Below are 20,865 nucleotides of genomic sequence, written 5' to 3' on the forward strand. Positions count from 1 at the left end.
CTGCACCGCCTTCTACCTGGCAGTGATCTTAACCTGCTCACATAAGGTGTAAAGTCCCCCCTCTCACCATGGGATCACCCCCTAGGTGGATCTAGCCGCGTCAATGATTCTGACGTCCGAGATTTGGCTGGGTCTAGATCCGACCATCTTACTTCCTTGTTCATTGAAAAACACCCTTCAGGGCCACATACATTGCCTTCCTCCTCCCCACGGAAGGTTTCCCTGTCCTTGTCTGACATATCCTGTCCCTAACTCGTGTGATTTCTCCATTCTTCATCTCTATTCAGAGTCAGTCTGTCTAAAGACAGCTGCTTTGGCTCAAAACTACATGTGGCTCCCTCTTTATTGTACAACTGCGTACTCTCAAGTCAATCGTTTTTACCCTTCCCGTGCAGTACTTTCTTAGCCCTCATTTCATGATAGACTTCATTGATAGCTTCCCCAATGCTTCTAGAGGCAGACTCATCCTCTAGATTTGTTCTAGACAGATCTGCTATTGGCTCATGTGCTCGGAAGAACTCTTCTATGTCTTCCCATGTCACTACTGGATTAGGATCTATTAATTCCTCTTCCACACGTTCAAGATTGCGTGCTCTCTGCCTCCTCTTTCATTCTAGTTCATCATCAAACTCTCTTTGTTTCCTTGCTGCCTCTCTTACCTTTTCTTCCTCTTTTCTTTTCATATCTCTCCTCTAATTTGCCCTTCGTATCGCTTCGTCTTTTCGTCTTTCTATTCTTGTATCCCTTAATTTCTGTTCCTCCTCGTTTTCTTTCTTTCTTTCTAGCTTATCTCGTCTTTCTTGTTCTTCGATTGCCCTCTGTCTGTTGTCATATTTTCTTGCTCCTCTCCCCTTTCCTGCTTTTTCAGTTGTTCATCTTGATACAACTGTTCCCGTCTTTGTCTATCCTTCCTTTTCACACGATCTTCTATCAATCTTTCCTCTCTCTCTCTCTCTCTCTGTCCTTTTTGTCCTGTTTGTCTCGATCTTCCCTTTGCCTTACATCCTCGAAGCGCTTACCATCAAGTTTAAGCAAAATCTGTCCACCCATCCATTCATTCAGTACAAGTGTTAACTCATCAGTCTTATCTTGTTCTCCTTTCCATCTCTTTATTTCCCGTAGTATATCTAAGGATATACTTGTTCAATCACTTATTTCCTTGTCGCCTCTCTACTTGTCCCTCGGGACCTTAGAGATTACATCTCTCTCAGGAATTTTCTCTGTTCCCCCATTGCTGCTTTGCGCAGGTGACTCATATGCCGGGTTGCTGTACCCTGTTGCCGCATTAAGTAACCTCAATGGATACAACCGATCATATTTCTTAGTATCGCCGTCTACTTCAGGCATGGCGGGGGGAGCAGAAGGCTCCTCACCCCCCTCTTTGCATATATCTTCAATATCCAGTCTTCAGGAGGTGGCTCTTCTCTTTCCTCCTGCTACATTTTCCAGAGCCTAAGCTCGCTAATCGTTGATCTAACTTTTTTCCTGTGTATGCTGCATGCAAATATGTCATCATATGCTGCAAAACTTCTTTCGATAGTGATCCCCCTTGTGGCCATGTCATGTCATGAACATTTTATCTGCCTTCCCTTAACCCATTCTGCACTGTACTGCTTGAGTTTGGGTGTGTTTTCAGAGATGTACAACTGGAGTAATATCCTTCATTTTGACTCGTCGCACTTGACTGTCAATACTCACCTTTACTCTTTAAAAATTTCAAAAATACGTTTCAGAAAAACAAAACAATATGAGCGTGCTCCAATTGTCGCAGGCTCCAAACCACATTTTTTACTTTAATCTACTTTTTCACTAAACACCATCAATTAATTCTAAAAAATAAACAATGAATTCTTAAATCTTGTGTTTTCCTTTTCATGTCTATCAATTCCTCTATTGTTTTTTCAATGTATACAGTCACACAAAACAAACAGACATGCTCGACCGTCCACATATATCTCAGACTTCTCTTCAAGACTTATCCTACCCCTAAAAATACCCCAATTGGGATGTGAACCGTTCTCTCTTAACTTGTCTTTAACCAAGTTCGTGGCCTACGTCACCCGTAAATAGGGCTCTAGAAACGGTTCCTTCTGTTACGTCTTTATGACGCAGGAAACTGGGCGTACTCTTTATTGTGGCACCTTTCCCCACAATATCTTTTAATTGCTTGGCCTCTTCTCCAGTCAATTACTCAATAACTCAGTTGCTTGGCCTCTCCTCAAGTCAATTACTTAATATTCAATGCTCATCGTTCTCAAGTTACTTTACCCCAACCTCCTTCCGTTACTCGTTTTTCCCATATCACTTTCTCCACTCACTGCCCATTAGCAATTTTGCCACCTCACTTAGTTTTTACTCATCATTCTCTTTTTTGACTTCCCACTATCAGGATCGACCACCTTTTTATCAGCCTTTTCAACTTTCCATTCGTTCAGCTTCCTGTAGACGCCAGGAGGGGATTCTGTCTGAAACCAAGGGACCCATCCAACCTAGCACTTGCAAGCCTGATAATTAAAAATGTTTCCACTATCTACAGGGAGCTTCACGTCCTTTCAGCTGCATGGCAGAGGTCATGTGATATTTCTGGGATCCCAAAGTTTACTATCTCAATGGATTTTTTACCATCATCTCTGCTACCACATTACTGGGAGACTCCAATCCTTTAAAATGAGGTAGCAATACCCTTGAGATGAATGGGGATGCAGACATTACTCAAACATCAATAATCAAAACGACTCAAGTAGTTGGCAAAAAGATAACTGTTTTAATATGAATTATTTAAAACAGGGATTACAACGGGCATCAATGGACGTCTCAGCGCATAGTTTCTAAATGCATTTTTAAAAAAGCATTCTTTTATAACACAAAATCACCATTGATGACGTCAATCTATGTATTTACTAACGTCATCCTACATGGCAAACTTCAAAAACCTAGTGGCTATTGTGATTGGTTCTATGAGAACATCTAAGTATATGTTCCATGCTAGTCTAAGAAAGTGATAGGCTTCTTAACATCAGATGGGGCAACTAAGCTCTCCCCTCAAATAGGTCACTATGAACTTCACTAAATACACAACGTCCCATTGGTCACACAAACTATAGGACCCTTAATCACACAGTCCCCTACAATTGGTTGGTACTCCAACCTTCGTCACTACTTTTCCACCTATGTTAGCAGCACGCAGGCTTGTCTTCCAGGTGCTGGTGAGCTAGTCTTAACCATGGCTTCCAACCAATTAGCATATCATCTATCATCACCTAAGTGGTCTGCTGTCAATTAAGGCTTTGAACTTGTCCTTGGAAGTGTTCTTTTGCTCTAGAGAATTCAGGGGAGTGAAGGCACACTCTGTCCTCATGCATAGGTGTGGTCATCATGTTCGTTCAACTTCATCCTTCCACGTGACTGAAGACCACAAATCGAGCTTCTGGTGCATTTAAAATACTATTTTATAATAGACATCTTTCATCTTCCTTGTTTTTGTCCATGTCTTCTGAACAGGAGTTTCATTCTTTCACATGATTTGTATCTAATGTCTGCTCATCCCAGCCTGATAAGACCTTGGCTTCTTGGGCTCATCCAGCCTTGCCTTTCTAAGTTTATCTCCTGTTAATTCATTCAATTGTTTTTAACTGCGACACACTGGAAATGAAGCCTTCCCTTTTTTTAGTCCAGCTCTGCTATAGTATGTAGTAGAAACATTCATTCTTTACTTGCTCCTATATATGTATACGTTGGTGCATGCTGAAATCTATTCACTATAAAGCTAACCTCAAGAATACTTTCTCTGCTTGCATTTCTTTGCATATGTACATGTGTAAAATGACTTAATATCTTCATTAGTTCTGTAGCATAAGTTTCTTCATCTTGATCCCAAGATGTCACTTATCTTTTGATACTTTCTTAATGCCTTATAGCATATCTTCATTCTCTTGTCTCTGCATCTCTTCTATGTACATCAGCTTGCTTTGTGTGACGGTGATGTCACCATTCTTCTCTTCCATTCAGCTGTCCTGTTTCTTCTGGGATTTCTTTCAAATAACCATCATACTGTCTCGTATGCAAGGATGGTATTCTCAGTGGGAACCTTGCGTCTATGATTCTCCTAGGTATCTGTATGTTCAATGGTTTTGCTCGTGTCTCACACTCTGGTTCCCAACACAGGCAATATGGGCAAAGTGGTTGAGGTGGGGGTACTTGGCTCCTTCTCTACACAGACATCAAACATTTTGTGGAGACTTTTGAGTGGGCTATTTCCTTTTTGCTGTACCACTCCACTACTGTATCACTGGCTTCTCAGTTATCGGTAACTTTAAAGTACACTACTGGTTTGCATTCTTTCGCTCCTCATCAGCATTTGCACAACCTTCAATTGTAAGATACACTGTTGTAGCTTCAATCGTTCCTTAACACAAACCGACCTTTCATGTCTTTCGCTAACTCACCATTTTTGCGCATTCCTTTCTTTTCTCTGCGGCTTTGATGCACAAGTCAAGGTTGCTGCCACAGGCTTGGCCTCACCTCCTCATATCTACCTTGCACTCGGGAGGGATGCTGGCATCTTTGAAACACAACACAGGCTTTTTCTTGTCTGGGATTTGGCTTTCTCCGCATACCCTTCACGGTTTCCTGGTGGCAACAACCTCCTGCAGGGATCTAAGGGTTTCTCTACCCCTTGCTGTGGTTCCTCGATCAGTCGTCCTGATCCAGTGGGTTTGCCTTTTGCCCCACAAGATCTGCTCCATCTCGTGTCTCACCTTGCTCAGAGTGTGTCTCAATGTTCAGCCTTTTATAGGTGTGGGTATCAGATATATGTGATTAAGGTCAAATGCCTGAATTTGCCTGACCTTATTAATGGGACATGTCCAATGAGATTTGCAAGTGTTAGCCTTTTTACTCTCAGTCCTCCTCTAACTCGGCCCAGTGTTTGTATAGAAAGGAGGGGGGAGTTGGAAATTCAGAGAATCCTACAAAACATAATGGGGTATGGGCAAGGGAAAGGGGGATACCATGTCTCACCATCGTTTGCCTCACCCCCACTCCCTGAAGATCCCTCAACCAGGTGATCCTCCTGCACTGGTCCACCCCCAGGGTCTGGTTCCAAAGCCGATGGCCATGTCCTGGCCACTTGAGAGAGAAGTCCGTGGGAGCTAGTAAGTGAGACACCCTTTGGTTTCTCACAAAACATAACATGACCATTTCATTTACAGATCAAGGGATAGTGTGTTCCACCTGGGAATCACTTTCTGAACATAAGGGAGATTACTCAGGCCTATTGCGGGCACACAGTATAGAGGTGGGTGTCAGCAGATTTAGAGCTATTTCAATTTGGAGTGGAAGTAATGATAGCATGGCTCCCGGGGATTAAGGGAAAAGTATTGCGTCTTCCCAACAAGTACATATTCAGACCAGAACTACCATTAGATGAACCAGAGGGGAAAGTGATCTCACTAGAACTTGAGGCATTGATAGTGGGAGACGACAGAATAACATTGCATGGGACAGATGACACAGGAGAAACTTGTAGGACGGTGATTGCAGTGGGAGAGGGTTATAGGTTGACTGACGTGACCAACAAAGAACTGTTCCAGGACAATCGTTCGGATCACAAGATGGTGTTTGACATTAGCATCATATATTGGGTGAGAATACACTACAGGGAAGTATCACAGAGAATGGCGATGATGCTGCAAGCACCGCCACCATTTCTCGAGGAAAATTTGGCAAAGGTACCCAGTGTCTTATGGACCACCAGTCCCTATGACGTGGGGCTCCTGAAAGGGATAGCGTCAGTGAAGATAAAGCTCACACCAGGTGCAATTTTTCAGGGAAAGGTTATATCCCCGGTCAATAGAAGCAGATGAGGGGCATTTATGAGACAATTGTGGCATTAGTTAAACAAGGCCTTTTGGTACCATCAGAATCACAGTGGAATACCGCAGTGTACTCTGTGAAAAAGGCAACATTGGGATTGTAGCATTTTATACAGGATTTGCACCCTTTGAACCATATTGTAGAGGCAGAGTTTCCTTTAGTTCCAAATCCTGTGACAATTTTGTGTAGCATTCCCATGGAAGCTACCCACTTCACGTTGATAGGTTTGAAGAATGCCTTCTTCTCTATACCACTTCACCCAGAGTCACATGATTTAACTTTGCTTCTATATAGAAATAAAAAAGTGGAAACATACTCGGCTCCCACAAGGGTACTGTGAGTCCTCTTCCATATTCAATAGGGTCCTTCAAATGGATTCAGGCAATGTACAATTGGAAAGCACCATTATACAGTATATGGATGACATTTTAATATGCAGCAAATCAGAAATGCAGTGTAGAAATGACTCAATGCACATGTTGATTGTGCTAACAGAAAAGGCATACAAGGTAGACAAGGACAAATTACAATGAAAGAGGTGCTATACATTGGACAATTGATATCGCAAGAAGATAAAAAGTGACACCAGAAAGGGCAGAGTCAATCTCAAGACACTAAAGCCCATGACATTGAGACAAATGCAGCAATTGTTAGGTCTCTGCAACTATTGCATGGCGTGGGTATTTGATTACAACACATACACAAGGCCTTTGTTAAGTGCACTGAAAGAAGCACAAAGAGGGCAGGGCACACTACAATTGACAGAAGAAATGACCAGTGCATTTGAGGAGCTGAAGACAGTGATATGCAAAGCTCCAGTGTTAGGGATCCCAGACTATCAAGACAGATTGTATTTGTTGTTGCACTCCATTGGAGTGGAAATGACCTTGGCACTCACACAGAAAACAACGATGGGTCACAAACCATTAGCTTATTATAGCAGGAAATTAGATCCATTAATGCGAGGGCACTATTCTTGCGAACATGCACTATCTGCTGCTACATTTACAGTAGACAAGTCACCAAGTATTACCATGGGATGCAGCACCACTCTCTTTGTGGAGCATGCTCTCTTCGCGATACTCGAATGACCCAAGAGCACATTAACCACACAAAGGGCTTTGGGGTGCGAGGAAATATGATCAATTACAGCTATAAAGGTAGTGAGATGAAGGACTTTGAACCCGGCTACATTTGTTACAGAGCCCATAGAGGAAGGAGACTATGTACACGATTGCACCACAAACATAGAAAGTTGTGGCTACATTCCGAGAGTGAGAGAGAAGCCACTAGAGGCGGAGAGGTACTATATATTGACGGTTCATCAACAATAGACCAGTCCACGGGAGAGAGACATACTGTGACGCCAGTAGTAAGGCTAAAAGCAGATGGAACAAGTGAAGTAGTAGTAAGCGCACAGTTATCATCACATTTCTCAGAACAGGCTGCAGAGTTAGTGGCTTTCATATTGGTATGGGAGTGGAGTAAAACCCAGGAAGTGACAGTGTATTCCACAGCAAATCCTGCATGGAAAGACGACTGTAGGCATCAGCCAATCAGATGTTCACATTAGTCTTTTGTGTCGGAAGACGGTGCACACACTGAAAATGGCAGAGGTGCAGATGGTCAGGGTTTTGCTGCTTGGAGACATTTTTGTGAAAGGCTCACAACACTATGCCGAGAGTAGGCATGTGGCACACCATTTCGATGTGCGAAGAGTGGAGGTGGTGTGGAGCGCTGACACTGATGCCAAGTTTGCAGAGACATGCGTGGAATGCCCACTCCTCATGTGGTAATTTTGCACTACGGTGCTTGCCACTTGGGATACCTGACTTCACATACTTTGTTGGCAGATTTGGCACAGTTGGTGGAAGCACTCATGACCATCTTCCCAACATCGAACGTTATTTTTTCTGCTTTACTCCCCAGAGTGCAATGGACGAACACTCCTGTTTTCTGTCCAGATCAAAGCATTGGGAGGTGAATCATCAATCGCGGCATGCGTGCATTCATGCTACGAGTCGGTATGTTTTTTTGTAGCCACGATAACATTGTTCCAAGCAATGCGCTTTACTTTGAAGGAGATGGCGTTGCGCTATCCTCTTTGGGCAATGCAATTTTTTTTTGGAACATAAGACTTGCTTTAGAGAAGGTTCTGTAATGTTTGCTAGAGTAAAGCAAGGAAATAAATACAAAAAAATACATAAAATGCCACATGTTTGTACGATATGTGGGCAAAAATAAAAAAAAGGCTCTTTTCAGAGCCTACCTTAAAGGGGACAAAGGGGAATAGTACTTTAATGTACCGTCGCCACGCTCTGATCCTGTACATGTCCGCAAACATGGTGGTAGTTAGCAGCCAGCACATATCACCACCGGGGATAGAAGGGTGGAGCCACATGTAAATGAGAATGACCGGAGCAAGGGATTACTCCATAAAGTTCAGTAGGTGTGTTCTGACCAATGTACTTTAGTAACACCGTCTTCTCCCTCACACGACATCACACAGCAATGGCTTTCCATGCTCGAAAACAGATTATCTGGATTGTGGGAGACTCATGGATACATTGGTTGAAGGTGCATGCAGAAAGCTACAGTTTATCTACAAATCTCGGATTTCCACATGCAGAAGTGCACTGTCATGGCGTGCGTGGCATGAGATGTTGGACTTGGTACCTCTTTGTGTTACTTTACAGACAGAGCGTCCTCCGGATGTACTCATCATTCATTGTGGAGGAAACAGTTTAGGCCATGTATCTGGCATTTCTTTACAATTTGCCATGAAGGAAGGACTCGCAAAGCTCATGGACATGTTTCCAAATTGTCAAATAGTTTTTTTTCCGTATTGCCCAAAGACAAAAATGGTTGCGTTCTTCTGCATTTGGTCCACAAATGGAGAAAGCGAGACGCAATGTGAATAAAGCTGTGTGGGCCTTTTTAAGAGATGTTGGCATGTCCTCTTTCCAAAATGAAAACATTTTGTTTCGTAGCACTTTCATTTTCCGCAGAGATGGCGTCCACCTCACATATGCTGGTAATGAAATGTTTCTTCACAATGTACAAAATGCATTGCGCCCTCTTTTGCAATCACATTAACCTATGTGACAATCCATTTTCCCCACTCCACTGTTTTTGACCCACACCACTCCCCACCAAAAGGCTCTTTTCAGAGCCGCCACTTACTCCCAATGTACACTTTATTGTGTTTGCGCCGCTTACACCGTCCCTTTTTCCCCCTCTACGACTGTCCGTGAACTTTTGCTGCACTCCGCAGGGGTCTACGGCCTTCACTTCATAGTTCTATTGTTACACTGTGAAAGACGGCTCTGAAAAGAGCCTTTTCTGTCATTTTTGATGTTTTTACGTTCATTGCTTACCAACACTCGACACACTAGGAGAAGAGGCGAAAGGAGGGTAAGGAAGGGACAACAGCCACAGGGATAAGAAAGGGCAACTGAACAGAGAAATATTACGGGTGATCTTTATTTAGGTAAGGAGCAAATCTTCTAGTGCTCGGTGACTGCAGCCTCAAAAGCACTACAAAAACTCTCCCCCCTGCAGAGTACTGCATCACAATACGTGCACACTACTGTCACCTTTGAAAGGTAAGGGTCCACAGCATTGCGAATGGCTTGTGAAGTAGCTGGAGGGAGGCGCTCCCCTACAGGAGTGTCTCTTGTGGTGGGAGGAGCGGATTCCGATGATGATGTGGCAGAACTCTCCCACGACTCAACACCACATCCCACTGGTTACACTTCACCCGGTTCGCACATGCTTTTGGTACTTTCCCATAAACGGAAAACAACCGCCACACCCACGACTCCCGCCGAGTGCTCCTAGTGCAGAGTTCCTCCACTTCATTCTCTTCCTCCTCTTCTTCCTCAATCTCTACATCCTCACCCATATATCTCTCTCTCCAGGCCCTTGCTGAGGTGGTGATGGTAGCGGGTTTGGGGGTGGTGCAGAGGCTAATAACCCAACAGCAGCAATGGAAGCCATACCAATCAGCTATAGCTACCAAGACAATGAAGATGCGCTCTGGGGTGTGGCCTTTTCTAGGGCTGCAGGGGTGTGCCTCGTGACCGTCTTCATCCCTACAAAGCGGTACACACATTTTACACAGCAACTCCTGAGGTGCCCTATTGTTTGGGATTTATTAAATTACCTTTTTTATACTCCATAATACTTTGGCTTGTGTCTACAAGTTCATTTTTATTGTTGCGGAAGCACACAACCCACGGAAAGTAATCCCCACGCTCAGCGTAGGTGCGGTCACAAGATGACGTCCTCAACAAATCCGCCCCCATGTTGACAGTCCCCTGAACAGCTAATGCAAAGACTCAAACATGCGCATTCGCACAAGTGTCCTACAGACAGTGTTCGGGTTCTCAAACTACTTCAAAGTGCGACACAAGTGAGACAGACAGTTAGGAACTGGCATGCTGTTTGTAATACTTATATTTGTACTGTGCATGTGCGCACATGCGATGTTCATTGTACGACCAGTTCCAGTGTCATTAGGAGAACTCCATTTTGTTTGCCTCTGAACTTGCCGGCCCCCGGGCCTGTTCTACGGACGGCACCATTTTGACTGCGCCCAATACGGACCGCTATACTGTACTTCACACACTCCATTTTAACTCATTTACACCCATTCCGGACATCTTGTGTATTCTACGACCATGTATTATCTCGTTTCCAAGCGGTACGCCGACATAGTATATCATTTGGACACCCTTTTCTGTTTATGTACGCACATTTTCTAAAGATGCAGCAGTCACACATCATATCCGTCTTACTTCACATTAGACAGCACCCACATTCCATTGCTTGCAAATAGGTCGAACAGGCACACTGTTCGCGAACATTTTACGTCTTTTAAAAAAAAGAAATTGCACACACACACTTTCTCCACAACTACTGTACAAAACCATTCCCTTCGCACACAAACACACGCACGCACGCACGCACACGTGCGCACACACACACACACACACACACACACACCGTCTATTTTCCTCTTGCAGGTTTGGGGATGGGTCACTAGGGAATGGAGAAGCAGGGCAGGTGCATGTGGGGCAATGGTACCAAACTTTTCCTCTCACAACGTCCTCCACAAATTCCCATAAACTTTGAAAATTGTCCTTCAAAATGTCCATTTTCTGCTCTATTTTTTTTATCCTGTCTTCATCTATCTCGTTTGTTGCCCTTTCCTCTTTTTTTTCCTGTTTTGTTGAAAAAAAAACACACCACAAGTTAAATGGCTATAAAATACTGGTCACTATTCTCCATATGCAGACCAATGATGTGTGATGTCATCAATGATATTTGTGATGTCATCTTTGATGTCCTGGGTGTTAGTGTTAGCAATGCACGTAGATGGTGCGAGTTATGGTTGCTTAGCTTACTATAATGGGGGAATGTGCAGTGGTGTTTCGTTGCACTGTGAAGTATAACATTCCTATAGTGATTTTTTTTACTGAATGTACATATGTATGTATGGCAGGGAAGGAAAAGAAAGGGGCTTAACAGGTGATGTCGTTATTGATGTCATCATTGACATGTGAGATGACATTTTTCATGGTCTGGGTGTTAGTGTTAGCAGTGCACAGGGGTGGTGGCAGGGTTGGGGGCTTAGTTTACCATAACTGTCGAATTTCAGGGTTTTTTTGGTTTTAGTGTGAAGCATAAACGGGAGGTGGAAAGTTTTTGTTTAGTGAAGTGTACAGGTTTTTGTTAGGGCAACTTCACCATAACGTCCCCTCAACAAAGTTGTTTTTGTAGTGAATATATATATGTACATTAAGTAAAAAAATAAAAAAACTTTGTTAAAGGATTGTTATACTTCACAGTTAAACCAAAAAACACTGCTCATTCCCCCATTATGGTAAGCTAAGCAACCATAACTCGCACCATCTACGCGCATTGCTACGACTAACACCCAGGACATCAAATATGACATCACAAACATCATTGATGACATCACTGATGACATTCTTTGTGAAAGGAATGTTGATAAAAAGTCCTACCTACAAGGAGTCTTTTTATTATGTTGGTAGCAAGATGTCAGGGGTGATTGTGTAATGTTAAACATATAATAACTAGCTAACAACTCATGACTTAATACACACTTGTGCTATTACAAACAATAGATATGAAGACCCAATGCATATAAATGAGAGGCACATCCAGGGAAACTGAAGTAAGGAAGAAAGAAACAGCATCATCAGAAAGTTTATCTTCCTGTAGACAAATTAATTGTGTGTTTGAGGCCTGCTATTGCCCCATGCATGTGCATCATGAGCTGAGACCAGACCCTAAGGAAAGTACTTTAAGAAGACACGACAAGGGTAACGTTTAGATATATAGCAACTTTTCAATTTGTATATTGAGCTTTTCAGTGAACAAAACCACCTGGCCTACATTTTTCAATGCACACAAATAAGTGAGGCAGACATGTGATGCCATCAGTGATGTCATCAATGATGTTTGTGATGTCATCTTTGATGTCCTGGGTGTTAGTCGTAGCAATGCACGTAGATGGTGCGAGTTATGGTTGCTTAGCTTACCATAATGGGGGAATGAGCAGTGTTTTTTGGTTTAACTGTGAAGTATAACAATCCTTTAACAATGTTTTTTTACTTAATGTACATATATATATATATGGCAGGGAACGAAAACAAAGGGACTAAACATGTGATGTCGGCAGTGATGTCATCAGGGACATTTGAGATGACATTTTTCATGGTCTGGGTGTTAGTGTTAGCAGTGCACAGGGGCGGTGGTAGGTTTGGGGGCTTAGGTTACCATAACTGTCGAATTTCAGGGGTTTTTCAGTTTTAATTGGAACCATAAAGGGGTGGTTGAAAATATTATTTAAGTGAACTGCACAGGTTTTTGATAGGGCAACTTACCCATAACGTCCCCTCAACAAAGTTTTTTTTTTGGAGTGAATTTTACAGGTTTTTGGGAGGGCAACTTAACCATAACGTCCCTTCAACAAAGTTGTTTTTGTAGTGAATTGTACAGGTTTTTGGAAGGGGAACTTAATCATGAGAGTGTGTCAAGGAAGGTGTTGTGTGGAATATATACTGTGATGTTGTGATTTATGGAGATATGTAGTATAATGTACGTACTTGATAGACATTTAACATAGAACATATAGAACCCCCTCCCTATTGATAATAGAAAGGGACGGAAAGATCGCCTGTTTGTGGACGGGGCGGACTGGATCAACATTACTCAAAGAGGCGGGGGAATGTGAAAATGTACTATTGTCTTACACAAAAAGTGTACAACGTAGAAGAAGGACATAAAGATATTATAAGTAATAATAAATAAATATGGAAACCTGAATATGTGAAAAGAAAAGGACACATTTAATAACCATGTAGAATGAAATGGATGGTACCATAAAAAAAAGAATGCCTCCATCTTAATCACTTCACAGAAACTCGGCAGCCTGGAACGACAGTGGACGGATGAAAGAGGACGAAGGGAGATTACAGGAAAAGAGTGAGTGGAGGGCATTTTTTTTGTATGTGTGTTTTTTTTGGTATGTGGTGCAGAAATAATAATTTCTTTCTCTTGTTTTGACTCAGAAATGGCTAGTACTTTGGACTGGCTGGAGGAGTATTTTCCGCGGGGGGAAATGTCTGAAGACGGTGACAATAATGGTACACATTGCTCAGCATATGCAAAATAATGACCAGTATTTTATAGGCATTTAGCATATGTATTTTTTTTTAAGAGACCAGGAAAGACTAGAAGAAAGGCAACAACCGAGAAAGAAGAAAATAGGATAGAAAGGATTGAGCAGAAAATGGACATATTGAACGAGAATTTTAAAAGTTTACGGGAGTTTGTGGAGGACTGTGTGATAGGAAAAGTTTGTTACCATTGCCCCACCTGTACCTGCCCCGCTTCTCCATTCCGTAGTGACCCTTCTCCAAACCTAGAAGAGGAAAATAGAGGTTTTGACAAAATATCCATCCCTTCTTCCCCTCATAACCAGCACGTGTTGAATCCTAATTCCCCCATATTTGTGTCAGTGTCAGCTTCCCCCGCTATTTCTGTGGATTGAACTGTGTGTGTGTGTGTGTGTTTGGAATGTTTTTATACAGTAGTTGTAGTGAAACATTGTGAGTAAAAACATCTTTTTTTTAAAAAGACTTAAAATGTTCGCGAACAGCGTGCCTGTTTGACTTCTTCGTAAGGAATGGAAGGTGGGTGCTGTAAAGGCAGTACACCTATCCTTACTAGTGTGAAATAAGATGGACTTGATATTTGACAGCCCCATCTGTTGAAGTTGTACGGGGCGACCTAACAACAATATACCTCTCCATACCGGTTGTAAACGAGATGAAACATGTTCGTAGAAAACACCAGATGTCCAGGATGGCTGTAAATAAACAAAATGGGAGTGTGTGAAGGACAGTATACCTGTCTGTATCGGGCGCAGTCAAAATGGTGGCGTCCGTAGGACAGGGGCGGTGGCCAGCAAGTTCGTAGGCAAACAAAATGGAGTTGTCCTAAGGACACTGGAACTGTCCGTATAGTGAACATATCATGTATGCACATGCGCAGGACAACCGTAAGTATAGGCAACATCGCGCCTGTCCCTAACTGTACGTCTCACTTGTGTCGCACTTTGAATTAGTTTGAGAACCCGAACACTGTCCGTAGGACACTTGCGCGCATGCGCACGTTTGGTACTCTGCATTTGCTGTCCAGCGGACTCCCATTTCTGGAGCGGATGTGTTCAGGACGTCATCATGTGACTGCACCCACGCTGAGCGTGTGGACTAATTTGCGCAGTTTGTGTGTTTCGGCAACAGTCCAAAAGAACTTGTAGACAGAAAGCAAAGTATTGTAGAGTGGAAAAATATAATTTCACATATCCCAGACAATAGCTGACCTGAGGACGCAGTGTGTAAAAGTTTTGTACCACTTTACAGTGATAAAGACGGTCACGAGGCATACCCCTCCACCTCTACAAATGGCCACGCCCCCGAGTGCATCTTCATTGTCCTTCTAGCTATAGCAGATTGAGGTGTACTGCCTTTACTGCTGTAGTGACCAAAGGAAAAGTAATCAGAATGGCTTCCATGGCTGCTGTTGGTTCATTAGCCTCTGCACCACCCCCAAACCCACCACCACCACCACCACCTCCCCAAGGGCCTGCAGAGAGATATATGTGTGAGGATGTAGAGAGCAAGGAAGAAAAGGAGGAAGAGAATGAAGTGGAGGAACTCGGCACTAGGAGCACTCACCGGGAGTTGTGGGTGTTGCGTTTGTTTTCCGTTTATGGGAATGTACCAAAAGCGTGTGCGAATCTGGTGAAGTGTAACCAGTGCGAAGTGGGGCTGAGTCACGGGAAACTTGGTTCATACAGCTTTGGTACTACAACCATGAAGCAACACCTCACTTCGTTCCACACTGCGGACATTCGCAAGGTGGTGACATGTGAAGAGCGCAGTCGATTGAGTTCCTCCACAGCATCCTCTGTGTCCGATCCTCCCACCACAAGAGACACTCCTGTGGGGTAGCGCCTCCCTCCAGCTGACTCACAAGCCATTCGCAATGCTGTTGACCCTTACCTTTCAAAGGTGACAATAGTGTGTACGTATTGTGATGCAGTACTCTGCAGGGAGGAGAGTTTTCGAAGTGCTTTTGAGGCTACGGTCACAGAGCACCAGAAGATCTGCTCCTTACCTAAATGAAGCTCACCCTATATGTTTTTCTGTTCACTTGCCCTTTCTTATCCGCGTGGCTGGTGTCCCTTCCTTACCCTCCTTTGGCCTCTCCTCCTAGTGTGTCGTGTGCGGTGAAGCAATTAACGTGAAAACAACAAAAATTACAGAAAAGGCTCTTTTCAGAGCCGCCTTTCTCAGTTTAAAGATAGAACTATGAAGTGACAGTCGTGCACCCCCGCGGAGTGATGGAACAGTTTGCAGACAGTCATAGGATTGTCAGATAGGTTAGTGTGAATTCAAAAGAGGGCGCAATGCATTTCGTACATTGCGAAGAAAAATCTGATTGCCATCATATGTGAGGTGGACTCCATCTCTGCGGAAAATAAAAGAGCTGTGAAACAAAATGTTTTCATTATGGAAGGAGGACCTGCCAACATCTCTTAAAAAGGCACAAACAGCCTTATTCACATTACGTCTCGCGTTCTCCATTTGTGGACCAAAAGCAGAAGAACACAGCCATATTTGTCTTTGTGCAATACGGGAAAAAAGTATTTGACAATGTGGAAACATGTCCATGAGCTTCGCAAGGTCTTCCTTCATTGCAAATTGCAAAGAAATTCCAGAGACATGGCCTAAACTGTTTCCTCCACAATGAATGATAAGTATATCTGGAGGATGCTCTGTCAGTAAAGTAACACAGAGAGGTACCAAGTCCAGCCACCTCATGCCACGCACGCCTTGCCAGTGCACTTCCGCATCAGGAAAACCGAGATCTGTAGATAAACTGCAGCTTTCTGCATGCACCTTCAACCAATATATCCATGAGTCTCCCAAGATCCAGATAATCTGTTTTCCAAAATGGAAAGCCATGGCTGTGTGGTCTCCTGTCAGGGAGAAGACAGTCTTACTAAAGTGCGCCGTTCAGAACACACCTACTGAACTTTATGGACCAATGCCTAGCTCCGCTCATTCTCATTTGCATGCATCTCCACCCCTGAATCCCCGTAGGTGATATGCGCTGGCTGCAAAGTACCGCAATGTTCGCGGACATGTATATGATCAGAGCATGACGACGGTACATTAAAGTGTTATTCCCCTTTTTCCCTTGAATGTGAGCTCTGAAAAGAGCCGTTTTTTTTATTTTGCCAGATACCGTACAGACCTCTGTTATTTTATTTTTTTATTTTACATTTTTTGTTCTTGCTTTCCTCCTCCAACCATTAGAGAACCTTCTCTAAAGCAAGCCTTACGCTCCAAAAGAACATTGCATTTCCCAAACAAGATAGCGCAACACCATCTGCTTCAAAATAATCCGCATTGCTTGAAGCAATGTTATTGTGGCTGCAGAAAAACATACCAGCTCGTAACATGAATGCACACATGCCACAATAGATGATACACCTCACAATAGTTTTATCTGGGCAGAAAACAAAATTGTTGTCCCATTTTACTCTAGAGAGTAAAGTAGAAAAAATTACTTTCGTTGTTGGGAAGATGGTCATGAGTGCTTCAACCAACTGTGCCAAATCTGCCAACAAAGTACGTTAACTCACGTATCCCAAATGGGAAGCACCATAGTGCAAAATGACCACATGAGGAGTGTTCATAGTACGCATGTCTCTGCAAACTTGCAGAATTGCCGCTGCATTGGCATCAGTGTCAGCGCGCCACACCACCTCCACTCCTCTCACATCGAAATGATGTGCCACATGCCTACTCTCGGCATAGTGTTGTAAGCCATGCAAAAAAATGTCACCAAGCACCAAAACCCTGACCCTCTCCACCCCTGCCATCTTCAGTGTGCGCACTGTCTTTCGACACAAAAGAGTAATGTGAACATCTGATTGGCTGATGCCTACAATCCCCTTTCCATGCAGGATTTGCTGTAGAAACCCGTATGTGACACGCCCTACCCGCAGACAAACGTTGTGTACGTGCGGCACGTAACTCTTACCCAGTCCTTCTACCCTTTCCACATCGGTAGCAAATCAAGTCCCTCATTGGACACAACTAAGCAGTCACACAACCATCCACCAATCATATTGAACATCGCCAATTCTAACTCTGTCATCAACATTGCGCACTTCAAAATTACTGTTGATCATTCTGAATGGAATTCGCATATCATTGCAAAGCACCACCTTCACAAGCTACTGTGCAAGTATTGCGAATTTCTACGTGCAGCTTCATGCATGGGCACATGCATGAGTGTAGAATACAGGTATGTATATTGTAATCAGAGAACATGTGCAACCCTTATGATTGAATTAAGACAAATTAATGCCGCTAAATGTGCATAGGCAATACATACCAACGCTGCCCCTTTTAAGTGCAAGATGTCCGATTTATCATTGACAAATCGCACGACTGCTTACTGTCTTCCGCATAACCTATACACACGTTGCAAGCATGCCTATTTAGGGTGGAACTCAATTTTGTATGTGAAAATGTCGCAGTTGTGTACTGTGTACGGCCTACAATAATGCTACTTGCAATGTATACGTATGAGAAAAGTAAGCGCTCCCGATGGCTGTGGTGACATCTCCCTCTGAGGGTCTCCCGATTTCTCGGCATCGTGCTTTTAATTTGCAAGTAGAACATTTTCCCCCATCTACTACTGTGCCCTAGCTCTTACAAACCTCTCTCCTAAACATAGAACACTGTGTAAAAAACAAGGCATTTCCATAAACGTAAAATTCATAGCAATTTGGAAGGACTTTCAAGTGAAGTGAAATGCACAGATGCAGTGGGTTAAATATGAAAGTAGAATGTTGTGACGAAAGAAGCACAATTAATGTGTGCAGTATCATCACTGCTGTAAACACACAAAGTAATTCTTTTTTTTTTTGCACCGCAGTGAAGACTACTCTCCTGAGAATCAACAGCATCTACACTGCAGATGACATATAGGAAGAAACCTGGTTATTTTGCACAAAAAAAGTAAGTACAGTACTACCTTTATATTGTAAGTACTCCTCAAAGAATCTGTGTCGGTTATTTGTTTAATTTGGTCGCCAAAGCAAACATTGATTTCTAAACCATTCTACCTACAAATATACATTTATTGAACAAAGAATAACAGGCAGAATGGCTCACAGATCCCTGTGTGTTTGGAACTTAAACAACATACGTAATCCTTAGAAGGTTAGATTGAGAAAATAAGTTGCTGTTGCAAGTTTATGGCATTTCTTTTGATAATAATGGTTCTCGAGGCCACTTTGTACTCTCATCTGAAGCACATTGTAGTAGTATACAAATAGTATAGGAGCCTTACCAAATAATTGTAAGAGTCCAATACACATTGACACACCATGACAAAGAGCTTCCCCATCAGACTCATGCACACATGCACACAGCAAACATACATTGGACAACAGACCAAAGTATACCTTTTTTTTCAACAGACACCTAAGAATGCCTACCAAAAAGCAGCTCTGTAGAAAGGAACACAAAAGTAGAGCAAATAAAAACAAAAGTGCCCAATGTAAGCATCCACCTATTGTAGAGTGTGTAGAGAATATTTGTACAAACTAGCTAAAGCAGTTGGTTAGCAAAACAAAGGAAGTCTCAACTACCGAAACTTTACCTCCTCCAATGTGTCACAAAACACAAAAATGTTGTCAAAAAAACGACTACCAGTACAGCTAACAATGCTCCTAATAATCCTGATAGTGTAACAAGAACGCATAGTAAAAAAAGTATTTTATCAAAAATGTTTCACCACAGAGTCCTTCAGAATCTACTAAAAAGAGGACCGAAATCATCCTCACCCCTTAAAACCTACCATAGAAAGTTAATCCTATAAGCTCTCATGGACAGTGCAATCCTTCTCAAAAGGAAGTTATTTATATTAGTGTTAAATAGAATGAAAGCACTAACAAATCTAAGTACTAAACTACAAAAGAAACTCAGCAATACACGGAATGTGAACAAAATAAATGTCTTACCTGTTTGTGCTGGTGAATGGAGTCACACAACAACCACAGAACCATATTTCAATGCGAAAGCATACAAACAAAATCAAACAAAAACAATTGCCATCCATAGCAGTGGACGAGGGTATGAGAAAATCAATACTACCATCATGGAACAAGAAACACTGCTTACAAATGTATTCCCTGAAAACTCAGAATTACCTCTCGATTCAGCAGAACCACACCGTCCAGTATACAAATGGCTGTGCACATCAATGTGTACCATTGCAAACAAAGCATTCAAATCTTTACGCCAGATCCTCAATCAATACGTAAAAAGGTAAAGACAAAAGTAAAATGAAAGTGCTGCAAAATATGGATATTTGTCCAGTGCGGAAATACACAGGACTAAAAGGACATTCATTAGCCTGCATTTCTGGGCCTATTTGCAAAAGCACCTTCCATGATATCAAAAGGATATCAATACATCATTCCAATGTAAGAAATCTAGTGTATAAAATATACTATGCAAAAGGTCCAGCTTCAGAATTAGGCAACTTAAATACCACTCTTCTGCATGGTACACCCAAATACTTACAAGAAGAAATTGACCTTATTCAGAGAAAGTATTTTGGAAGTGACAGCCACTTACAAAATGCAACAGTTTTAGAACATAGTACCAACAATTTTGCACCTAGCAACCCTCTTTTACACACATACAGAAAAGAAATAGTAAAATTTAAAAGGTCATCGGATGAAGTACCAAACCATGTGTGTGTGTGTTGCCGCAGAACTTTTTACAAAAGGAACACAAAAAATGTGGACATAGCATACAAAATAGAAGACAATGAAGAATCTAAATGGTTTCAATTAGCTCTCTACCTTTTAGCAGAAAACAAATATGAACTAACTGAACGCCTAATATGTTGCAGTTACTGTACTACAAAATTAGACAACAACCACACTCCTTCACGTGCTATTACAAATAATTTGGAATTGTTTCCATTACCAAAAATCCTTCAACAGCTCAATTTGTATGACAGCATAATAATTCAAACAGTTCACCCATGTCAAGCAATTATACGCCTTCATCCAAAAACAGCAAAACTACCTTCCTCTGAATTGGTGAAAGGCATTTGTGGCAAAGTAGTTTATTTGCCATTAGAACTAAGGGAAAATGTACACACTCTAGGAGTTGAACGTTCAATACAGCATTCTTTAATAGTCTTGGTAAATGGAGTACCAACAAAGGACAAAAACATTTGGCAACAATTAGTGGACTTAAACAAAGTTAGACAAGCATTGCAATATCTAAAAGACAATAATGAGTACTACAAGGAAATAAATATTGATGAAAGCTTAAGGGAAACAACTGAAATAAT

The sequence above is a fragment of the Ambystoma mexicanum genome, chromosome 9, assembly GCF_040938575.1.
Source record: "Ambystoma mexicanum isolate Mex_15411 chromosome 9, UKY_AmexF1_1, whole genome shotgun sequence".
Classification (NCBI taxonomy): Eukaryota; Metazoa; Chordata; class Amphibia; order Caudata; family Ambystomatidae; genus Ambystoma; species Ambystoma mexicanum.